The sequence below is a fragment of the Pavona decussata genome, unplaced genomic scaffold, assembly GCF_977016875.1.
Source record: "Pavona decussata unplaced genomic scaffold, jaPavDecu1.1 SCAFFOLD_223, whole genome shotgun sequence".
Taxonomy (NCBI): domain Eukaryota; kingdom Metazoa; phylum Cnidaria; class Anthozoa; order Scleractinia; family Agariciidae; genus Pavona; species Pavona decussata.
The window spans coordinates 2,974,790-2,998,348 of NW_028145628.1; the positions used below are offsets into that span (position 1 = coordinate 2,974,790).

Below are 23,559 nucleotides of genomic sequence, written 5' to 3' on the forward strand. Positions count from 1 at the left end.
TCTAGTTTATGCTCATCGATTCGTTGGTAAAGATGCCGGCGCGTGTAACCAACATAGCCGGCATCACACCAGCCAATTGCTCCAGAAAAATGCAACCAGCCAAAATGCTCCAGTGTCTGACTAGATTTTGAGATAATCGACAATGTTTAAAATGAGAAGAATGGGGGTTTAATTGCTATACTAATAACTGTTGGTTGGAAACCGATGAGAAAATTAACTTTCATCATTTATTGAAATGATGATGAGGTATGAAGGAGATCGAAGTTTATCTTGTATGCAAGATTGCATTTTCAAAACTTCCACCCTAAGTCCAAAAAAACTGGTTACAGATAATCGACATAAATTTTAATTTTGCATTTGCGTGACTTCGCCCTCATGTGTGAGCAGCGGAAAGTTTTCAAAATTTTCTTGAGTAGTTTTACTTCACAAAACCTTGATCGCGGAAGTTCAAGGTTGTAAAATTAAGGTCGATTACGTCACGTAAATTCAGTGGTTTCGTTATTCATCCTGTTACAACGGACTCAACAAATTGTTTTTTTAAATGTCCATGATCGTAGAGACATAAAAAACTAACTTGCGATTAAACGCAAGTTTACGACAGCTCTCATAAGTGACTTCACTCGTTAAATGTCTCCCTATAAAATTTGTAAGTTGAACCAGTCTTAAAATTATACCGTACTTCAAAACAATAATAGTAGAGTATATATACATATTTAAACTGCATGTGACTTGTAGAGGATGCCAAACGGTATTTCTTAGTAGTTTTCTTCAATTTCTTGCTAAATTAGAGGCGTTTCAGACGTCTTAGCGTAACACAACTTGCGGTGGTCTTATGTTATGCTCCTGGTCATGCATATATGCTTACCACGTTCCCCAAAGTCCGTGATTGAAGGGAACGGTATATGTACGTAATGTAACCAAAATGTGACCTTCGTCACGTAATTTTACTCTAAAGGAAGACTTCACCTGCGTGCGTCATATGATAAAAAATCAGGAAATTACTTTCATAACTTTCAATACAAAAATGCAAAGAACGGGATTTTGGCTTACTACAACACACGTCTCTTGTTAGAAGACGTATCAGAAATTGCACTCGTATCAAGAAAATGGATTCGTGTATACACCACAAATGTAGATGGGTCATGTTGTTAATGGTTTTAGTGACATTCACTCGGCCGTGCTTTGCGGCAAATTTGCTTGATCCAGGGAAATTCAGCCAAACACTTACTAAACTGGCAACAGACGGCCTTGGTACAGGCAGTTTGCAGGTAACTATAACATTGAGTGTATCATGTTACACAAATGCTATTGGTTATCCATCGATCTTTTCTCAAAACATTTGCAGCCAAGCCTAATGTCCTGATCTTGGGTCCTTAGTAACCACCCCAATAAAATGACGGGTAGTTCACTTTCTTGCTTCTGCTAGAAAGCCAGAATTACTAAACCGGTATAGTTCTTTACAAGAATAATTCTATACCAGAATATACAGAGACTTAAATATATATGGAAAGTATGCTTATATTGAATTCATGACAATCCGTAATAATCCGTAGAGTCCATTTTAGTGCCTTTTTCGAGGCCTTCTACGCTGCTGTAACCGCAAATTGAAATTTTAGACTTACAAAATGTCAAATTGCCATTAATTGTTTAATAGAGCAACAGCACAGAGCGAACAGTTACTCGAAAAATCGTACCTTGAGCAAGCTTGTTTGATACCCTCCGTTTATTTTAGACCCCGTTTGTCGAGTCACGCAACTAAAGAAGCAATGTCGAGTCTGAAAACATTTTTGGTTACTCCTTCACTGGATTCAATCTGTAGAAAATTTACAACGCAATGCCTGAAATAAATTTGTATCAAAGTTAGCATTTTTCAAAAATTGTAATGATGTAATGTTCAGATTTAATTTATGCGGATAAAAATCGATTCACTCAGCAGTAATTTATTCAAGTCATGATCCCCAGTTTTCTATAACCATTATACTATAGAGTAGTTTCACAAGTATCTCAAAAAGAAAGATGTGCCTTATTACCCTTGCCAAATAAATGTGGTGATCATGAATTTACGCAACCTTCAAGGGAAAATTTGCTGAAATCTTGTTGACAAACTGTAAATATCGCAATGTGTTGTCGTGACAGTTTGTAAACAGACTGCCAATCCAGTGTCCAAAGTTGAGTTTAGTTGCACGCACGTACGTACAATTATCGGACAGACCCTGGCCCTTACCCAGTAACGGCCTTATACCTGTGTGATGTTTAATAAGATGTTCTATTTTGTAAGATGGGTTTTTCAGTAAGGTTATGATAATCTATGGGAGAGGAGAGCTTGTGTTGGCGTTATGAAGCTAGGCAATCTACATTTCGGTAACTCTGTGGATTCACACAAGGACAGAATCTATTTCACTTTATCATAAATCCTGTGAAAAATTTCAACTAATCAGAACGTGCTTTTGCTAAAAACTATTATTAAAATGAAGATGAGAGCGAATAGGTTGTGTATTCAGGAGTTTGTAAATGGTCCATACTGAGCACTAGTCTGGAAAAAAACAAAAAAACAACAACAACAACAAAAAAAATGGGTGTTTTCTTGTATTCAAACTGTACTTACGACATGTCCTGTTCTAAGATAGCCTCATGGATCCGGCATAGGGCTGTTTTCCTTTTCAACGATGACAAACACACTTTTAACATCAAAGTTCACGTTAACTGAAAGGATAAGCTTAACAAGGCTTTGAACAACTGAGTCCTGACAAGGAGCGTCAGGTTTCTTGTACCTCCAAATCTTTTCACAAATCTCACGTTACACTCCTAACTCTTTGTCTAACAGCCGCGTTTAAGTGCTAATAACCCGTAAGAGAGCTGCAAATTAATTAATCCATATGATATCTATCATATATTTTCATTTTAGGAGGCGTTTGACAAGTTACAGTTCACCGAAAGCCTTGTAGATGGCAGTCAAGTTATTGACACATTAGCGCACAGTGTCTCGAACAAGTTTAAAGAGAGGTTCCAGGTTGTACAACAACTAAAACAAGCCGTGGAAAAATCTTTGAGTAGCCCTCCCTCAAACGTCCCTACAGAATGCTGCAATGTTAAACAGTCCAGTGGACTAGGATACGACTCACGATTCCGCTCTAAAGTTGATCTCACAAGTATATGCGTAAAAAAATCTGACAGTGCCTCGTCCAACCCCACATATGTAGCGGATGATGTAATAAACGAAATGAAGAAGATTTCTCAAAATTATCCTGTGATTAAATGGCAATACTTCGCTTCTGAGCAAGGCATACTCGCGAACTTCCCAGCATTTGAAGATAAAGCTAGCTGCGGGTCTTATGATCCTCGATTCCGGCCTTTTTACGTAGAAACAGCCACGCCGGAGCCGAAAGATGTCGTGCTGGTCATTGATCACAGTGGATCCATGTCTGGAGAACGCTTAAGAGTAGCTAAACAGGCTGCGAAAACTGTTCTTAGAACAATGAACCCCAGAGACAGGGTAAGTTCTCAAGTGTAGTCCCTTCTGACCGGTTTTTCTTTACTGTGCTCTGTGATTGGTTAACAAAACTCGAGTCATTTTCTCAACCAATCAACAGCTTGACCAAAACCAATGGTCACTTGCCTGCGATCGTTTTCCCGCGCTTAGCGGAATTCTGGTTCACTTTTGATTCGCTCATTGCGCAGTTTGCGTCAGTTGTGATTCAGGGCACGCACAATAATTACTTTACTTTTGGTTTCGCGACGCTCAACTAAAACCCGCTCAATATATAACACCAGTGCTAATCATATATAGCACTCGCGTGGGCCCTGTGTGAAGCGAAGGTCTTCCGGTCTTTGTTGCATATATTACCGCGCCGAAACAAACTGACTTAATTCAATGGGTTGAATCGGTTTTGCCGTTTACTAGGTTATTGCTTGCAGTCTTATCGCGTATTTTCTGTCCAACAGATTGGGCTGGTGAAATTTAATAGCGAAGCATCAACACCAGTTGAATACGACGGCGACGGGAGAGGCTGCCACAGTCAACGTTTAGCTGATGCAACACCAGTCAACATCAAATACTTGGAAAATTACGTTGACGCTATTGTTGCTAGAGGTAAGGGCGACCACACCGCCGGATCAGCGAACTAGAATTATGACAACAATGAAGATGAACTTAACTGCTTCGGAAGCTTTTTTTGTTTCATTAAAATTTTGGACTTCTTAAACAGAGTAAAATTATGTATGGAACTCTCCGGCAGTACTCGGCATAAGATGAACAGAACGACATTTGGTTTTATCAATTGAGTTTGTAAAGTAATTTGGACGCCGTAAAGAGATTTTAGCTCTCAAATCTCTTTTCGGTGGCAAACTTAATTACCTTATCAACTCGTTTCCACTCCCCAAACCGACGCAGCACCATGGTTACTTTAGAAACTAATCACCTTATGTATAAAAAAAAGTACCACAAAACAGTACTGTATCCTTGAGATTTGTTACTGTTTATCAACACACAGTCAGTCAGTCAGTCAGTCGGTCGGTCGGTCGGTCGGTCGGTCGGTCGGTCGGTCGGTCGGTCGGTCGGTCGGTCGGTCGGTCGGTCGGTCAGTCAGTCAGTCAGTCAGTCGGTCAGTCAGTCAGTCGATCGGTCATTCATTCATTCATTCATTCATTCATTCATTCATTCATTCATTCATTCATTCATTCAGTCATTTATTCAGTCAGTCAGTCAGTCAGTCAGTCAGTCAGTCAGTAGATCGGTCATTCATTCCTTCCATCCGTCCTTCGTTCCTTCGTTCGTTCGTTCGTTCATTCAGTTAAGCGGTCAGTCAGTCAGTCAATCACGATCAGTCAGTCAGCCAGTCAGTCAGTCAGTCAGTCAATCGGTCGGTGGGTCAGTCAGTCAGTCTCTCATGATTAATCGATCGTTAAGTCAGTCTTTCGGTCTCTAAGCGTTCGTTTGCTTACAATTTTTAAGTCTTTACAGACAAACTTTAGGGATAAAAATAAGCAAGAAAAGACAACGTTTCGATGTTGCCATGACATCATTATCAAGTGACAAAACAAGAATTCAAACTGACTTTAAAATATATATAGGGTGAGGTGATAAAAACTAAGTCAGTTTGAATTTTTATTTTGTCACTTGAGAATGACGTCATGGCAACATCGGAACCTTGTGTTTTCTCGCTAATTTTTTATCCTTAAATGTCTATCTAAATCTAATCTAATTCGAAGACAGACAAACTACCCAACTCTTTAGCATAATCTGACTTTTTTCTTTTATGCAGGAGGTACCCACTTTACCAAAGCTTTGATTCGCGCCTTTGATCTTTTCAAGGGCACATCTGTTGGCGGAAGCTTTGCAAGAAAAAGGGTCATTCTCTTCGTGACTGATGGTGAACCCATAGACAACAAGAAGACAATCATACAAACAATTAAAACAAAGAATGCTGAGTTGAACAATTCTGTTGTGATATTAACTTATGGATTGCTACAGAACTTACCAATCCTCCAAGAAATGGCTGAACAGCAAGGGCAGGGCGTAACTCGTGCGCCAGACGCTACTGTAAGTACTTGCAAATAAATTTGTCAGCTAGGTAAAGTTCCGTTTCCATTTTACGTTTGCTTTGGGGGTGCTTCACCATACCTTGCTCAGTCGGATGTGTTTTCTCTCCCTTGACGCCTGATATGCATTTGACCTTAGCTCGGAGTTTTGTTGTTTATTTCTGTGTCTTTTGTGATCATCAAGAGTGACTGCTTTTGGTTTAACCACTAAACCAGAAGATTCAGTCGAAAGGTGGTGAATCCTTGGCTATATTTACACAGCTTTGAGACATTTGTAAATAGATAGATAAATAAATAAATAAATAAATAAATAAATAAATAACCAGTTGTGTTCGACGTAGAAAGGACGGACTCCTAATGAAGTTTGGATTCGAAGTTGTATGGGATAACCAACGTTGATTGATTGATTGATTGAATGAAAGAAGGAAGGAGGGAAGGAAGGAAGGAAAGAAGGAAGGAAGGAAGGAAGGAAGGAAGGAAGGAAGGAAGGAAGGAAGGAAGGAAGGAAAGAAGAAAGGATGGATGGATCTTGGGACGCGTCTCTGGCTCCCACTGCAGATTTTTTTCAGGGGTGGGTGGCATCACCACCAGGTGGGAAAGAACCTGGAATCGACACCATCGAACGCACTCCCTAATCTTTGATAATTACTACTATAATAAATCATCCGACCTCTCCCCGAAAGGTGGTTTTCAGGGACGATTAAACAAACAGAAACAGATATTACAAATACAACATAACATGGTTAAGAATCCCAGCTGGCAGGAGGCAGACCAGCTGGCTATTAACAAGCACAGCTGAGGAGTTGAACTCAGGGCTACCAAGAAACAACACCAGATACACTGCAGTGGTCATGCAGAGTGGAACTTGAATCCGGGACCTCCGAATTACAAGTCCGACGCCTTGCTGGCCACCCGGCCACCTCCCAAACATTTCGATTTAATTTGAGTGGGTATCGTATTAAAGATAGTGGAGTTTATTAGTATTTTATGTTAAGTTTGCAAGGTAAACCTCGAATTTTCCATTTTAGAGAGTATGGGTGTCGTTTATTACCTTCCTTTGACAAACAAGTTACTAAAATTTTGTTTGGACTGTTTTGTTTAAGGTTGGGAAATTAACCTATGTTCAGAACACAAATAACTTGCGAGGTGACATGGCAACTTACTACGACTTCTTCTTTACGAACACAATTCGCAATGAACCGATTATATCTATTCCTTACATTGATGCCTTTGGAACAGGTAAGATACAGCTAAAAATAATACATCCGGGACTTTTGCAAGTAGTGTATTATCTTGCTTAACCATTAGCAATTGTGTCTCTGATTGGTTGAAAACTGAAACTATTTTAACAATTATGACCTCAAGATTTTTATATAACAGTTAGACGGCAAGATCAAAGTTTATCTTTGCTGACATTTGCTCCTCGTCAACTATCAAAGTCGATAGACACCAACACAGCAAGCCTTCTAATTGTGAATTGTTACTGATCAAGAGACGATAATCTCATCCTCTCATGGAGTGATCTATTCAACAGAGAAATAACCTTAAAATGGTTCATTTCTAGTTAGCTGCATGATTGGTTGGTGTCGTTGGAAATTTACTATCAGTGCGCTCCAAGGGAAGTCTTCAATCTCCTTGGTGGAACGTTTATAAACATAGCATTGCTAATTGTTGTTATTGTTGTTGTTAAAAATACAGCGTTCTATTTTACCAGGGTTGTTGACATCCATAACACTGTCATGTTATCACGGAGGAAACTTTATTGGTGTTGTTGGCACAGATATCAGCATGGCCGATCTCCTCTCTGAGGTTACCTACTTTCAAAAAGGTCAATCGAGTTATGCCTGGATGGCCGATAGCTCCGGACGGACCATGATGCACCCTCTTCTCCCAGCCCCTTCTAACGCTTTTGTGGACCCAATTTTTATGGACATAACAGCTTTGGAACCAGAGCCAGGTTTTGATGTGGTATTTCAATCCATCAAAGCGTAAGTATTCAGGAAACGTTTGTTTTTGTAAAGGACAAAATAAATGATTTTACTTATAAGTAAAAAGTTGTCAAGAGTATTGGGAAAGATTGAACGAGAGTCGACCTGGTGGCCTTGTGCACGTTTTTCACCATGCAGTCAGATACTCTTACAACTATGCTACAGTGGAGGAACTGATGAAAAGCTATTTTAGGTATTTGCTAATTTTTAGTGCGCCAGCGCTCTAGCACAGTTCACCACGGGTCTCCTTGTTGCCAGAGTCTGGCTGCCAGAAGCTTAGCTTCTTGCGCTGTTTTCCCGTTCTGGTTAAAGCCAGTAAAAAATTATATATAAAGAAAAGACCTGTGCACTCAAAAACAAAACTTAAGAGGTTTTAGACAACTGTAGGAAAATTTCCTGGTCTTGTGCGCATGACAAACGCACCCACGACAAGGAAACTCATTGCATGTTTCCGTCTTTCTCAATTTGTTAGTTAACGTCTTACTGAAACCTTGATAGTAATTTTTTTTCACGCAATATTTTCTTTGTATTTGATATTATTATATTAGTGGTGGTTCAGGGGAAACAAGCTTTAAATCAAAGCGGTATCTTGCCCGAGGTGGCCAAATCAAGGAAGGAGTTACAGTGCTGGAGTTGCAATCAAATTATACTTGGCGGCCGGTTGATAAGACCAACTTTACCGTGGGAATTGTGATGGCAGAAGGAGATAAGGAGGAAATGCTGTCCAGTTTGACCATTCCATCAGGTATATATCGCAGAGATGACATTTATCATTGGTAGAATGTGGGATGCAGTGCCCGGTAATCTACGGAAAGATACCTTCTTCATCCTTCAAGGTGGTGATGATGGTCTAAGCAAATCCAGTTTGGGATTTTATTGAGTAAAACTATATAGAAGAAAAAAAATTTTTAATAGATTAAGTGTAAAATCCAGTATACAGGATAACGTATGATAATAATAATAATAATAATAATAATAATAATAATAATAATAATAATAATAATAATAATAATAATAATAATACGTAGAAGAAGAGATTTGTTAAACAATTTAACTATAAAAAATTGCGATAATGTTGAAAACTTTAAAAAATTTAAAACCGTCTTGGTTTAAAAGTTTAAAAAGCAATGACGTTTCGACGTTTTCTCAACGTCATTATCAAGTCAGTGATGAGTGAAATGAAAATGAATATAAATGTAAAATAATTCCTTAGAGACAAATAAAAGCAAAAATATGTGATCTTAATGAAGTATTCGCACGCAGCCGGAGTCATGTAAAGAGTTTGGCGCGAATAGAGTCTTTCTGAGTATTTAACTCAGGGTTCAATTCCTTAATGAACATAATAACAATAAAATAGCAAAATAATAATAATAATAATAATATTAATGATAATTTTTTTAAAATAATAAATAATAATAATCTCTTTATTAAAATATTCCAAGCAAATCGTTATTTACAAGTTAATAGTAGAATAAAGAGCTATTAAAACCTATTTACAATTCTTGTCGATTAAAAAAAGGGGATTATTTTCAAGCACAATTTTTTTTGAAGTAAGAGAAAAAAAAACAAATCTTATTAAGTTACAATAGTATTCTTATTCGTAATAAAAAAACATATGATCATACCATCACTAAATATATATTCGGAAGTTAAATTACGGTCCTTCAGATGACGAAAAAACAACTCTTTTTAAAAGTATAAGTGGATTATATCGGTCCGCATTACAAACAACTAAAATGACGAAAATTAAGAAAAGAAAGGAAAAAAACCTAAGAAATTCGTTCTCATCCTAAAATCTAGCTAGTTTCTTATCGCTTTGAAAGTCGGTATCTGCAATCTTCAGTGGTGCTCTTCGCGTACAACATGATCCTTGCGACCATAGCAGCGCAGAATTCTCAGGAGGGCGAATGAAAGTTTGGCGCGAATCCATGACATTATCATAATAATAATAACAAAAATATTTAATGAGGGGTCCAACTTGCCAAGGCGGTTTTCAGAGTACCTGAATACAGAAACTAACAAAATACAAAATAAATAAAAGCAAATATGTTCCTAATGGTAAAAAAGTCTAGTTATCGAGTAAGAAAAAAAAAGTTTAAAATGAGTCATAGTCTTTCAAAACCGTTTCCAGTTTTGCTTTAAAAACAGATAAAACATCGGCTTCTTTAGGTCAATCGGAAGGCTGTACCAGTCTTTCGCAGCTTTGAGGATAAATGTTTGTTTACCCCAGTTAGTTCGAGGAAGAGGCAACAGGCATGTTTGCCAGTCTTTAATGAAGTGTCTTCTTCTTCTTCTTCTTCTTCTTCTTCTTCTTCTTCTTCTTCTTCTTCTTCTTCTTCTTCTTCTTCTTCTTCTTCTTCTTCTTCTTTTTCTTCTTCTTCTTCTTCTTCTTCTTCTTGTTCTTCTTGTTCTTCTTCTTGTGTGAGCAACCAATTTGTAGTTATCACGTTTGTTGTCATTTCAATTGTTTTATTTTGCTGTATTGCACAGGCTTCAAGTTCTTGTATCATCGTCTGGACTTGGTGAGGCCCGATAAACCCTGTATTCACTTCTCAAGATATGCATCCAAAGGTGAATTATTATGAGTGAGAAATGCCATATAATCAACTTAAAATGAGCAGGGAAAGCTTCGGTCATATTCGTCCGATATACCAGACAGCAGGAAAGGGGTTTATTTACTTCATAACTTTGAATCTGTACCTGAATCTGTAAATAAATTGTTGTTGTTGTTGTTAAAAAAAAAAAAAAAAAAGAGAGATTGATTTCTGAAACCCGCGCTCTTTCTGTCGAAAAGACAAAGTCGCGAGTGATGACCCCGGCATTATTGTAGGAAAATTAATGCAAATGAACTTCAGTTTACCAGAGTTAATTGAAGAGTGATTAGATTACAACAACTAAGACCTTAAACTATAACGCTTTTTGTTGTCGTCGTCGTCGTCGTTGTTTTTTTTTTTTGGGGGGGGGGGGGGGGGAGGGGTTGAAAAAAATCGAGCGACGGCTACCAAATCGAACGTCCAGTTTTTTACCACGTGCCGCGTTTCGTCCAATGAGGGCAGGCGGAAATTAATGCGTATCCAACGATTAATCTCCGCCTGCCCTAGGAGAAAGCAAGCTCCAATTAGCTCCTTACTAGAAGATTCATCTGCCTATAATAATACATTAATTCAATATTGCAGATGCAACTGTAGTGAAGTTTGGTGCAGAAGCCTTCATAGACCCATACAAGTATCTTGGGCTGGACGAGACGGTATCCCGTGTAAACGCGTACAAATCGTTCATGACAAATCCGAGCGCGTCCAACCCTGGATTCAAACCCGGCATTAGGGACACTGTGATAGCTAGCAGCACAGTGGAGAACATCTGGTTTCGAGAAAAAGCGGATTACACAAAGTACCTTTCGTGGAGACATTTTTCCTCTTCCAATGGCGTCTTCAGAATAACTCCAGGAGTCTTAATTAACAAATCATACGACCCGACAAAAAGACCATGGTAATGAACATACTTATGTATCTTGCTCTGAAGTGTGATTGAAAGTTAAAATTTCTTGAATCTCTTTCATACGCAGTTGGAACAAAATTTATTTGCAACCTACCCAATAACCAGCTCGATAGTGCGAACAAGTCTCTCATGAAAAGCAACTTAATTCTTAGGCCCAGGTAGCGAAATGTAATGGGGGAAAACATTGTGCAGCAATTGGCGTAAGCTGTTGTAGCTCTGCTGCCAATTCTCGAGAAGCTTCTCTGTTCGTGAGCGGGCAGTATCCTAAGAATCCTACAATCTGGTTGGTTCCGGGTTGCCATCTAGCTCTTGAACATGGTTTCAGTAACCAAGAACGCTTACTAGTGAGTGAAGTACACAGAGAAGTTGCAATTTGTCTTAAGCGTTTTAGCGTTCTTTAAAGTCCTGTCTTAGTTTTCCAATTGATTCTGACGAAACCTACCATGGTGAAAGTGAATTTATTACCAAGGTAAAAAAGACAAAGAAAACGTAAAGGAAAAAAATCTTACTAAGGTTCACCACAACTGACGTACAAAATTTCATTTATAGAATAGAATTTAGCAAAAATAAATAGGTTATTTACCGGACTTAGTCGGTCCGTATAGGAAAACAACTTTGCCAGAAAATAATCTATATACCGAGGAGAATCTGCAGTGTAATCGACTTTTGGGCCATTTATCCTTCAAAGTGCCTTACGTTGATTATATAGAGTTTGAGTGCTGTACAGGCCCGCAAATGATCCCGGCCCGAAAATGATCCCAGGACCGGAAATGATCCCCAAATTGAACCGTAAATGATCCCCGGACGGGAAATGATCTCCGATCGCCTCACCAGAAATATAGAATGGAACGGACTCAAATTTGGACAGTGGATTTAAATTTTATACACTTCGCTTTTTTTTTCCCCTTAATAACACCAGTCATTATATTAAGCTATATGCATATAAATTTAACAACTTTAAAAATTATAATGTAGCAGCTCAGTGCAACAGAACAATTTTTTTTATTCAGACTGGAACATACATGCCAGTTGTTCTCTCAGGCGTGTAACCTGCGAACGCAGACGTATTTCCGGCTGTCGAGATTTTCTCCGCCGGAATTCTCTCGACAGCCGGAAATACGTCTATGTTCGCAGGCTATCAGGTGTGTCACCTGAGAACAATAAGTAATTGGGTGCGTCGCCTTTGCTTCGTGAGCCGGCACTCTGATATATTTAATAGAAATTTCTTCAGAGGGAGATTTTGAACTCGGCCTTTCTTATCTCGGGTGTATCGCCAGTAAAGGACGAGCAATTGGGTGTGTCGCCTTTGCTTTGCCATGTTTAATACTCGCTGCACATCGACGATAACACTTTATTTTACTCCGTATTATTCAATTGTTCGAAGGTTTTTGAGTGAACCGGAAATAATCGACTGCGCAGTGAGTGAATGTTGATTGCTGTGAACTTTTACAATGGGATGGGTGAGACTCGTATTGCACCGAAAATGTGGTTTTAAACTATCAATAGCACTCCCGTAAACAATGCGCCTCCTGTAGTGATCAAGGAAAAATTTGGATGGCAAAATCGGTATGCCGACGACAGTGTGTTTTGTAAAAAAAAAAATAGAAAAAAAAAAAAAAAGACTGGGAGTCCAACCAGCGGCAAAACGAAAACGAAAGACAAAATCAACATATTACGCGATAACGTATTGGACGACCGAGGCTTAAACGTTATGCTTAAGACTGAGATCCGATTAAGAACAAAGGCGACGATAGTGGGTGAGATTTGACCGCCATCTGAAGCGCATTGACCGATTCTCCTTCCTTTTTCGAAAAAAAAAATTAAATAAAATAAAACTTGCGAAAGTCTTAACTGACCCGCTCTTAATTTGGAATACTTTCGTACAATTCGTGCACATTTTAGGCATTGTAATGGTATGAGTGCATCATATACATGTATGTTACAGTTTATAGGTAAATTGTTCTGTTGTACTGTGCTGCTATATAAGCTGCTATATAATAATATTATAATTTTTAAAGTTGAGAAATCTGCATGCAGATAGCTTAAATATAACGAGTGGTGTTATTAAAAAAAAGGAATTCTATAAAGTTTAAATCCACTGTCCAAATTTGAGTCCATTCCATTCTATGTATATGGTAAGGCGATCGGGGATCATTTGCGGTCCAATATGGGGATCATTTTCCGTCCGGGGATCATTTGCGGTTCAATTTGGGGATCATTTCCGGTCCTGGGATCATTTGCGGGCCTGTACAGTGCTTCTAGGGACGACTTAATAGGTAGTTTTGCTAGGTGTTGGTTTTTCTGCTTGAACTTTTGTGAATCTGTAGTCTAATAGACTTTTGGGCCATTAATCCTTCAAAGTGCTTTACATGAATTATATAATGTTTGAGTGCTTCTAGGGATCATTTTATTTTTGCTTTGTTGTTGTTGGTTTTTTTTTTGGTGCTTGAACTTTTGTTCAACGTATAACTTAGACTTAATTATTTTAGGTATCACACCGCGGTAAGGAACACGGGATTGGTGGCTCTGTCCACGCCTTATATAGACGCTTTTGGCACAGGCGTTTTAATCACTGCTTCCCAGACGATATACCGCGGTGAACCAACCAATAAACACACCCCTAAAGATCAAGTTATGGGAGTGCTGGGTGGAGACTTTTCTTTGTCTTATTTTCAAAAGTAAGTTGTTTCAGAAATGCAATCTCCTCTCCTCCTTCTTCTTCTTCTTCTTCTTCTTTTCTTCTTCTTCTTCTTCTTCTTCTTCTTCTTCTTCCAATTATTATTATTGAGGTCGTCGTCATCATCATCATCATCATCATCATCATCATCTCGTTCTGTCTGAATTTCCTTGCCTTCTCACCTATGTCCGAATCATGATCATGATCATGATCATGATCATCATCATCATCATCATCATCATCATCATCATCATCGTCATCATCATCATCATCATCAAGATGTTAATAAAGTTGGTAATCTCCTAGGTGTAGAGCAACAAGTTGCTACAAATGTGCCTCGTCTTACATTTGCTCACTAAATCTCAAATACTTCCCTGAGGATCCTACATTGACGAACCCAACAATGCTGATCTTTGGATGAGTGCTACTCTATATCAACTCCAAAAACTTTGCGCCTTCGTGTGTCACCACCACCACCACCACTAGCATCATCATCATCATTATCATCATTATCATCATCATCATCATCAACATCATCACCACCAGCACTACTACTACTATTATTATTGTTATTGTTATTATTATTATTATTATTATTATTATTATTATTATTATCAAGAAAATTACTTATTTACAAGATAAGAGTATAAAAAAGAACTATTAAAACCTATTTACAATTGTGAAACGGATTACTAAGTAAAACTGAGTTTTTTCTTTGAAATGATACCGAAAAGCAAAATGATACCGAAATGATACCGAAAAGCAAGCAAGAAAATTATTATTATTATTATTGTTATTATTATTATTATTATTATTGTTATTATTATTATTATTATTATTATTATTATTATTATTATTATTATTATTGTTATTTAGTGTTGTTATTGCCACTCCCTGCCAATCCCTATTATTATGTCCAGAAAGGTAACTAGCCTTCGTGTTTTTAAAGAGTATTACCATCCTTTTAGACTCCTCACCGATACATATCCAAAGTGCGAGGACAGCAATTATGAGTGCTTCGTGTTGAATGGAGCGGGGTTTTTCATCATGCACAAGGATTTCCTGTCACCAAATATTACAGCAAGGAATCTGGAATATATGCACATCACCGCAAAAGAGAGAGAGATAGCCGAGGACCTCTTAAACAAAGGTTATTTGAAGAAAAAGCAGTGCAGAAACTTGGAGAAAATTAACATGGAGAACTTTTACGAACTGGAAATTCCATTCCAAGGCGTTGACACGTTGGCCAATGGACAGAGGTGTAGGCGGTACCAGATTTCTCGCATAGCGGGAAGTAATGCGCTTTTGGGTGAGAATTGTCTAGGACTAACAGTCTGTTTATTAGAAGTAAAATATATGAAATTTCAAGAGTTAAATAATAATTCATAAGCCCATTGACCAATCAAATGGTCGATAATACATCACGTGCAGTGACTTTATATCGATAAACTTCCTCCTTATTACCATGCGGTGTTTTATCATATGATAAAACACTCCGCATTAGAATGCAGCGTTTTTCTCGTATCCTAATTTTCAACGATGAACTCTATTGATTCCATTGACACACGCTTTTCCAGGAATATTTTAAGACCGTTCAAAAAACTCGCAGAACGTGTTTTATCTGGCCTAAAACGACTCGAATACGCCTCGTTGTTATAAATCCTGATAAAACACTGCTGCTCGTGTTTTAAACATTGCAAAAAAATATGAAATACAACGTATACTTTAACTGCGGATGAAAGAATGAATAAGCGAAAGATCATGGCGGTCATGCACGTGACTTAAGCAGTTACGAAAATAATGCCTGTAAAAAATCATGTTTGAACGGGATTTGAACTCATGACCTCTGCGATATCGGTGCAGTGCTGGTTATATATAAAGAAGAACAGTTATTCTATGAGCGCACGTTAGACATAAGATGATAGCCAATGCGGTGCGAGGCGACGAGTTGGTTACAATCATCTCATATCAAGCGTGAGTGGAATAATTGTTTCCTTAAAAATGATCAAGAGATACTTGCTAGATCTTCCTGATTTCGCTATGAAAATGAGAACAACCAGAAACAATTTATTGATCCCTATTTTCGGGCATGGTGTAATGGCTCATATACCACGGCCGCTAAGCCAATCAATTTCCTGGAATTGCATTGTACAATTTTCCAATTTTTAATAATATCGCTCATCATATTAAAAATGTGCCAGTTTGCCCAATTTCTAAGAAGCCTTGGGCGAGCGAAACTGTGCATGAAAGTTTTCAAAACAGATTGAGAAATTCTTCTTTCCGCCGTTTTACGCACTTATTTTTCAGGAATCAAAAAACGTAACAGCTCTTTTCAATCAAAGTATTGCGTCTTATGCAACAGCACATGCGTAAAGAGTGTGCCGGATTGGACCAATTTCTAAGAAGTCTTGGGCGAGCGAAACTGTGCGTGAAAGTTTTCAAAACAGATGGAGAAATTCTTCTTTATGCACATTTTACGCACTTATTTTTCAGGAATCAAAAAAAATAACAGCTCTTGTCAATCAAAGTCTTGCGTCTTATGCAACAGCACATGCGTAAAGAGTGTGCCGGATTTGACCTGCCAGTGTCCTTGTATCTCAAGGCTTGATTTCCATTATTGCAGAAACGAATTTCCATCAAGCAGGTAAAATCTTTATTGACATTAAAATGCTTCATAACATATCAAAATGTTCAGAAAAGAAAGCATCTAGCCCTCGATTAGGCCATCCGAACCGACCAGTCTATAAATCGGGGACGGTGCTCTTAAATCGTGAAAGATAATCACTCCAAAAATGGTACAAGCTATTTTGAAGAAATTCGAAGGTCTAGGATGAGACTTGGTACAGTCTGTTTACGAACTGACCGCTCTGGCAAGCCAGTCCTGACAAATAGAAAACGCCCCAGAATGGACCATAATGCGGTAGACACGAGAAAGCAATAATTATTTTCTTTTTCTTGTCAGCGTCTCTATTTGTCCTGTGCCAGCACCTGTCGTCACTTCCGAACAAGTAAACGATCCACCAGTGAAAAGCTTACAGAAGTGCTTTGATCCTCAGTGCGACAAAAAGTTGAATTCAGATTCGTGTGATGGAGTCGTTGGCTGCTATTGGTGTGTGAGGGACAAATACGACGCTCCTCTTGATAAGAAATATTGCGCAGATATCAATTCCTGTTACGGAGGCAAAGAAGGTATGTAGGAACCTCAATAAACTACTCATCATTTACGGCCACAAATCGATTTAATTATTTTGTGATCTAAGTCACTCCGGGCTCTTATGTCTAAATTATCTATCGTGTGCATTGTTTTTTCGTTTGCTCAATGTCTTTTATGTTTTTATGATTTTTTTAGTGATTTCAAGGGTCTCTCATAAACAAACAACTACTCCCACCGACCATTCGAAGCTTCCGTTCACTCATCAGCACATTTCAAGAGCTGTGGGTAGGTATTTACTATTTATTATTTTGGTTAAATGGTTGCGCTGAGTCCTGAGCCATTTCAACTAAAAACACTTTCGTTAAACGTCAGGGGAATTAACCAATCTAACAATTGAATAAAACTATTTAGGTGGCTACATTATCAACGTGCGGATTGTTATTTCTTACTAGAAACTTACAGCGACGAGAAATGCATAACCTCATGGGAATCGGAATGGGGTGGGACAGTCTATGCCACCCACGGGAGCAAGCATAGCAAAGGAGTCTTGTTCTTAATCAATCCAAATTTCGATAACCAAGTGGAAAAGTGTATCAAAAAATAATTATATTAGATTTGAAAGTCAAAAACTCGCTTTTTATTTTGGTTAATATTTATACGCGCCAAATAATTCCACGCAACAAGTCAAATTCGTTGAAGATTTACAGGATCTGTTAGCCCCATTTTCTGGAGAGAATGTTATTATTGGAGGAGATTTCAACTGCCCGTTGACGTCCGCGGACAAACTGGGCGGCAGATCGGTCCACTTCAAACAAAATGTAATAGACGAAATTACAAAACTCTCTTCGTTCTACTCATTTTGCGTCGTGTGGCGTGAAAAAAAAAAAACGGCCATAAACAAGATTTTTCGTGGCGAGATAGAGCTAGGAAAGTGCAATGTCGTCTTGATTATTTATTGATATCAAAGAAAGTTATTTCCAAACAACGCGTGTTATTGTTCGCTCCTTACACCGTTCACTCGGCAGTTGTAACGGACATTCTATCAGAAGAACTTTCTAGGAAACCTGGACCAGGGTTCTGGAAGTTCAATTCCGCCCTTTTAAAAGACAATGTGAATGGCATTCGCGAATGTGTTAAATTGGCAAAGGTTAAATGCAAAGACGTTGAAGACCACCGGCTAAGCTGGGATTTAATCAAAATTGAATTACGAGGCTACACTATCGCTTTCGCAAAAAGAAAAAAGCGTTAAAACAAAGATCGCGCGAGAAGGAGCTGCAAAAACAAATAAATGAAATGCTAGCGAACTCACAGAGTTCGCGTAACAACCTTCGTTTCTTACTTGAGTTGCCTAAGTTAAAAGCTGAATTGAACATGGTTATGTAGCATAAGATTAAAGGAACGATATTAAGAAGCAAAGTTGGGTATTTTCTAAACCTAGAAAATTGTGCTGCCCGCAAGAAAAAAGTAATCAAGCTTGCTAGAGGACGGTACCGAAACAAATTACCCAGATCTAATGCTTAAAAAACAAGATGAGTTTTTCTCGAATTTATGCAAACCACAAGGCCTCTCCGTAGAAAATTCAAACTGTGATATTTTCTTTAATAGTGTAGACCTGACTACTCTGCCGGAGCAAATGTCTGGTGGTTGTGAAAGCGTTATCACTGAAAATGAATGCTTGTTGGCTCTGAACGAGTTTAAAAATGGCAAATCCCCCGGCTTGGACGGTTTCACAGCTGAATTTCATAAATTCTTTTGGAATGATCTTAGTGAAAACCTGATTCTCAGTCTTAACTACGCTTTTGAGAAAGGCAAACCTTCAATTTGTTAGAAAAGAGGAATAATTTCTCTCCTTCCAAAAAAGAGCAAACCTACAAACAATTTAAACGACCTACGTCCAATCTCATTGTTAAACACTGATTACAAAGTTGCTGCTAAAGTCTTGGCCAAAAGACCCGAGAAGGTACTTCCTTTCATTATCAATCCAAATCAAACTGTATACATTAAGGGAGATTTATAGGCGGAAATATCAGGTTAATTAGCGATCTGATTGACTATACCAAAGTAAAAAATATTCCAGGCATCGCCATTTTTCTTGTTTTCGTAAAGCGTTTGACTCCGTCGACGGTTTCGCGTCACCTTTTAAACGTGGCGTAAGACAAGGCTGTCCACTGTCTGGGCTGCCCTTTGTCTTAGCCTTAAAACTACTTACACTCGCAATAAAGAACAACCCGCTGATACAGGGTATTTTCATTGGTGAACAAGAAATAAAATTATCCAGTATGCTGACGATACGACGGTTTTCGTTAGAAACACCTCCTCTGTTGGAGCGCTGCTCCGCCTTCTGGATAATTTTAAAAACTGTTCCGGTCTAAAAAATCATAAATCAGAAGCATTGTGGTTAGGTTCGTGGAGAGATCGTCGTGACAAACCTTTCGGCTTTAAGTGGCCCAAAGATTCTGTCTATGCCCTGGGAATTCATTTTTCAAACGATGCTGATCTTGTATATAACCTTAATTTTTACATGAAACTGGAGAACCTAGAAAAAGTCCTTAACAGCTGGAAAAGAAGAAAGTTAACTCTATATGGAAAAATTAACATTATCAAAACTCTTGGCTTATCAAAGCTTACTTTCAGTGCTTCAGTTCTTCCAATTCCTGAAAATTTTGCCGATGAAGTAAATAAATTAACATTTAAGTTCCTGTGGGACGCTAAACCTGCTAAAATTAAGAAATCCACTATTATTGGACCTAAAGAGAAAGGTGGACTAAAAATGATAGATTTCGAACACATGAACAACGCTTTAAAATGTGCTTGGATTAACAGGTTCACAAACGAAAACGGAGGAGCGTGAAAATTAATTCCTGATGATGCAACTGTGCATTAAGGAGGTTTCTCTTAATTCCTGTTGCAAATGCAACTACAGAGTTAAAGTTAAAGAACTCGACTTGAAGAATGTGCCGCGTAAGACTGTTAGAATTTTGGGAGGAGGTCATACACTTAGCAAGTACGAATAATCTTAGTCCAAACGAAACAATCATCTGGAACAACAAACACATAAACATTAACAGTACATCTGTGTTTTTTCCCAACGTGGTTTCGTAAAGGAGTCCACAAAATCAAAAAATGAGTGACAATGGTAAATTTCTCCCCTTTGAAAATTTCTGTAGTAGGTTTGACGTTAAAGCTTGCTTTACAAAATATTACGGTTTATGAAATCCAATCCGTCAAAATTGGAACAACATCTCCAAAGAATCCCGAGCCCTTGTTGATTTAATTGCTAATTGGCGCACTAACAACTCGAATCTTAACACTTCAAACCTGCTACAGGCTATCGCTGTATTTGTATCACTTAAAGTATTAGTATTGTATTATTAGTGTTACGTAATGCTAACAAAAATCCCATCTTCAAAAAAAAATCTACGAACATAGGAGAAGTAAACCAGCTGCCAGATAAAATAACCATCAAAAACAAAATAACAAAATTATAATGAACAAGAAGCTGTTTCCAGCTTATACTCGGGCCATATTTGACTGTGTGGTGCGTAAAGTCTACAATATCTTAACAGTGATAACCTCCAGCATCGCCAATTAACGAGATGAGAAAAGATCAGATTTTTCTCCCATGTCCTCCTGTGTCGTTATGATGTTCCCTTTCGCGGCAGTTAATCTGCATTTGCGTGGCCTTGACGTTATGTTGCTGGTGTGAATCAGACTTCGTTAAAATACTAAAACAAGCAGAATTATCATCGGTGTCACTCAGAATGACAGTCTTATAAATATAGATAAATATAGATATAATTATAGATAAATAGATGGCAGCTCTGTGGGACTGTCGTTGGTAATTGTTGAAATGAAAGCTCGTTTAGAATTCTCAAAAGTAAGTTTGAACCATCTTTGAAAAACGGGGTACTGAGGCAGCTTTACGGGAAACCTTGTGCTTAAATCTTCAGGTACAAAACCGCCCGGAAGCAAAGCTATTCCGAGCAACACCGATGATGACGACGATAACGACGGCGATAAAGATGGCCTGTCGGGTGGGGTCATCGCTGGTATTGTTATTGGGGTGACAGTTCCTATCATCGTTGTTATCTTTGTAGCGGTAAAATGCTGCGCTAAAGAAAGAGATCCGAAAACGAATCCTCCTCCACCAAGCTTCACGGCGTATAACCCGCCTCCTCAGGGTTATACCGCCCCGTATGGACCTGAACGTGGTATTGCTATGCACCCGACAAGTATCGACATTGCACCACCAAGTTACGACTAGTCTGTGAGGGGTGCGGCTCAACCTAGCGCGCCACCATATAATCCTTATTACAAGGGAAGTTTCAGGCATGTCAAGTTAAGTGAAAGTCATGTCACTCCTAGCATCGCGTTTGCCCGGGATTACTCCGGGCAAACGCCTTTCCCTAAGCTAATTTTCTTAACAATAGACGGAGCCTTCAACCACAGAAAAAATAACATTTCTTTCATTTAAAGGAGCACATACGGATTTCATCCGAGAACAAGAACCACCTTGCATAGCACGGGAAGAATTAAGAAGCACAATAGAAACAATTGAAAGCACGCCACTGTATGTTTAGAATTGAGACCACCTTTAGACTGTTCATTTTCCCATATATTCCCGTGGGATTTTCGACACTCATATGCTTCGATCGAACTCCCACCACCTTAGTTTATTACGGCGGGCGCAACCTGGGGAGAGTGTCTAAACTACCAATTTTTTTCTTGCTCCTCCTGCCTTACTCAACATACCCTAACTAGGGTCCCACTCGGTAGATTAAACACTCTCCCCAGGTTGCGCTCGCTGTTGCAAATGAAGATGGCGGCAGTTCGATCGAAGCGTACGAGCCTCGTAAATCTCACGGAAAAATAGGGGACTGTGAACAGTCTAGACTACCTTTTACAGAACTTAATACAAAAAAGTACTTTCATGATCATATGAAAGTAAATTCATTTCATTTAAAGTACTTTTTAAAGTAGTTAAGCAATAAGTGAAGAAGTAGAAAGTGGTTATATCTTATCACAATTTATATAATTAATTTTGAAAATGAAAGCTACTGGAATTAAAAATATATTAGGATTAAATATAACCACCATCTACATCTTTACTTATTGCTTTAGAGTGTATCACTGCTGAATAAAGCTCAGTTGATAATCAATAGTGACAGTGTCGTCAATTCATTTGATTGCAAACCTCGACATTTCTCATTTGATCTGAGAATCGCGGATAATTACTTTGTGCTAGTTATTTCTATCGACTGATCGTGAAGCCTAATGCCCTGAAGGGCAGTGTGACCTATTTTTAGTATCATTATGAATACCTTAAAATTGTATTTGCAACGATGGAAACGTGAAATAATGATTCAATTTTGACAACACTATTAGTGCAAAGAAACTAATATTACCAATATTATCTCTTTGTCCAGCATTTGAATGAAATGTTGGACATTTCTCTAGCTGGAAATCTTTCCTAAAATAGACTCATTGACTGAAAAAAGAGATTCACAACACTTGGGAAACAATTTTTTTCTTGAAATACTTCAGTAATGCTGTGATGTAAAAAAAAAATGACATGTAAATTTCAAAACTCCGTACAAATTTCAAGAATACCAGTCACGCGTGACACACTTCTCGCGTGACGTCGACTGACTTAAGATATCTTCTTCCTGTGCATTTTAAATTATTCAGTAAAAACCGATTACGGTGTGTACTCTCTTATAGACGTCACTTAATATTTTCCTGTTGGTGCGCATGCGTTAAGAGCAATTTCGAAAGCCATGTTTCAGTATAACTGACTCCTTACTATAGTATACAGACAAAAATTTCTTTGCGTGTAAAGACAGGCTGAAAACTTTTAGCATAATAAAAAGACGTAGGGAACTACTCAGTTTGTATTTAGCCAAATAAAGTGATATTTTTCGGTTAATGTCCAAGCTGTAATAAGTTAACTGCCTTCTGAACCAAACGAAAGGTGATTTCATGTTCCACTAAGATTCAATGAAAGAATACTTTAAAATACAGTATTACTTGGCAAATATTCATAGAAAGATCAGTGAAAAAGACAGGTTCGGATCCAGAAATCGCGGTCTGTAGAAAACACAGGTTCCTGGTGTCTTTGGGCCATTGGAGAACACCGTCTTTCGTCACACTTGAAGTTAGCTCGATACATAATTCAATGGCGTTGTTGTTGCCAAACTCTAAAGTTCTGTTTATGTTTCATTCGAATGTGATCGTTTTGAATGTCAAAATACCTCTTTTCTTTTTTGTGTTAACTAAAGGTAAAACTGAATAAACTCGAAACCTCGGCAACGCGACCCGCTATTTACACTGGAGAAAATGAGCCGAGTACGCCTTCTACTTTTCTTAGATCTCGCGTAAGCCACAATGTAGCTAAATTGATGCATTTTATCATCCGTATAATTAAACAATAAGATGCCTAGTGCGTTTCTTGAGAATGTCAACTATGCATTCTGAAGAATGCCAAAAAATACTTAAACCATATATTTTAAACTTTGGTTCGTCTAAGTATGACAGCCCAGATTTTTTTTCTGACAAATACCAAATTTATAACCAGTGTTACTTGGTACACCGTCCATTGGGGTATGTCAACTGCTAATAATTATTTTAAGATTTCAACACTGGTAAAAGCGACTTTTACCGTAAGAATACAAAATGGTAGGAATCCGTGAGCGCGCAAATTACGA

General features: G+C 38.2%; 1 pseudogene across 1 annotated transcript; it reads left to right on the top strand.

Moving 5' to 3' along the window:
- The first annotated feature begins 942 nt into the window (after window positions 1-942).
- Window positions 943-22,016, top strand: LOC146459184 (VWFA and cache domain-containing protein 1-like; annotated as a pseudogene). The gene is made up of 14 exons (XR_014858061.1): window positions 943-1,268; window positions 2,906-3,493; window positions 3,943-4,090; window positions 5,262-5,539; window positions 6,642-6,777; window positions 7,253-7,526; window positions 8,075-8,271; window positions 10,017-10,097; window positions 10,703-11,015; window positions 13,514-13,702; window positions 14,670-15,010; window positions 16,195-16,345; window positions 16,664-16,890; window positions 20,806-22,016. The product of XR_014858061.1 is annotated as a VWFA and cache domain-containing protein 1-like (transcript).
- The last annotated feature ends 1,543 nt before the right edge of the window (window positions 22,017-23,559 follow it).